This window comes from Octopus bimaculoides, chromosome 8 (genome assembly GCF_001194135.2).
Source record: "Octopus bimaculoides isolate UCB-OBI-ISO-001 chromosome 8, ASM119413v2, whole genome shotgun sequence".
Taxonomy (NCBI): domain Eukaryota; kingdom Metazoa; phylum Mollusca; class Cephalopoda; order Octopoda; family Octopodidae; genus Octopus; species Octopus bimaculoides.
This window is the reverse complement of record NC_068988.1, coordinates 84,024,355-84,026,354: the sequence shown is the minus strand read 5'-3', so window position 1 is coordinate 84,026,354 and position 2,000 is coordinate 84,024,355.

Here is a 2,000-nt window from a genome sequence, read left to right as displayed (position 1 = left end):
CAGCAAATATTTGCTTCACCATATACCGAAGTTCAGAAATAGCAGCTAAAAAAACTGAGAATCCCACAGATAGCATCACTTGTAACTCACAAAGGCAAAAACAAGAAGAAAAAACAATGAAAACTAACCATTCCGAAGGTTAACTGTAGACGCGTTTCTGGATTATGAGTGATGGTAAAAATTATTAATTAATTGTTGATTAATAAATCAACAATTAATTAATAAATTAATAAATCAACAATGAATTAATAAATTGATAATCCTTTACCCTTTTAATTTGTATATATATATATATATATATATATGACAAAAGAGGGTGTGTATTTCCATGCAGGAAAAATATAGGCAAATTTGTTGTTGAAAATGCACCTAAATTTGATAAACTTGTAATTGTTTTTAAATAAATTTATTTACATACATACCAAACCAGTTTCAACAATATTTTTTATTTATCAATGGTAAAAATTTAGAATTATGAATTTAATTCTAAATTTTTATCATTGATAAACAAAAATTATTGTTGAAACTAGTTTGGTATATATGTAAATAAATTTAATTTAAACAATTACCAGTTTTTCAAATTTAGGTGCATTTTCAACAACAAATTTATATATATATATATATATATATATATATGTGTGTGTGTGTGTGTGTGTATATGTACTAATATGTATGTATGTATATATTAATGTGTGCATTGGTGTGTGTGTGTGTGTGTGTATATGTATATATATATATATATATATATATATGTGTGTGTGTGTGTGCATGTATGTATGTATATATATATGTGTGTGTGTGTGTATGTATGTATATGCATTTAGGTGTACTAGTAAGAGAAAACACACTCAGTACATGTCATACAGTACTTTCAGTTGTATGAAGCTGTTACTACTCCATTTTCCAATTTCTATTACATTTCTTAGAATTCTGAGGAGAAAAGACTCATCTTCATTTAAAGAAACTCTACTATGTTGTATTGAGTACATTTTCTCCCTCTTTTGTACACCCAAATACAAACATGCATCTATGTAACTCTGTCTGTGTGTATTGAATTTTATGGTGTTAACAATTCAAGCCCAGGAAGATTTGTTTCAGGCTCATTATACTTAAATAGGTTACAGTCTATATCTCTCTAGAAAATGCTGTTTAGCACAAAAGTCGTTTAACTAATTTACATATATTGACAATACATTTACATGTATTATATTTACATTGACATAACTTTTTTAACTAAAGATGTACACATAATCCAGTTGTTGCTTCCCTTATGCATTCCATATTTGAAGACCATAGTGTTCTATGCATTTACCCCCATGTACAGATACTGTTGCTGCTGCTACTACTACTATATACTGTTATTGATGTCAATATTGAAGCAGTTTTAAGGGAAGGATTGAAAGTAATGAATCAACTAAGAACAGAGCAGTGTGTTGTCAGTTTTCTACATCCAAATCATCTATTTTAAAGTATATACTCTACACTATTTTATTAGCAAACAATGTTACCTGTGTAATTGTATGCCTTTTGTATTATATATCTTCTGCTTTATAGGAGAGAAAATAGGGATTGGCATGACAGGTGAAACAGTGTTCATAGACTTTCCAAGTTCTTGTAAAATGGGGTCAGAGACAGCTGGTTCAGTTGCTTACAGTTATTCTTTGATGTCATTAGTCAAAAGGAAAGCATGAAGGGAGCACCTTACTCCTGAGTTTGGTCTGTTTCATAAGTTGCTCCAGATCACACAGACTGTAAAAGGCAGCAGTATGATATAGCTTGTTACTATTGTTGTTGGCTTCCTGCGACTAACCTGTCAAGAACCTAGGCTACCTCCATAGGATCAGCCCATATAAGATGTGTATCTAGTTAAGTGTATGTATGTGTGTAATGCAAAAGGTATTTTACTCTCCTTCATATCACCTGAATGATGCAGTCAGCATTCCTTGTGTGTGTGTATGTATATGTATATCTATCTATCTATCTATCTATATATATATATA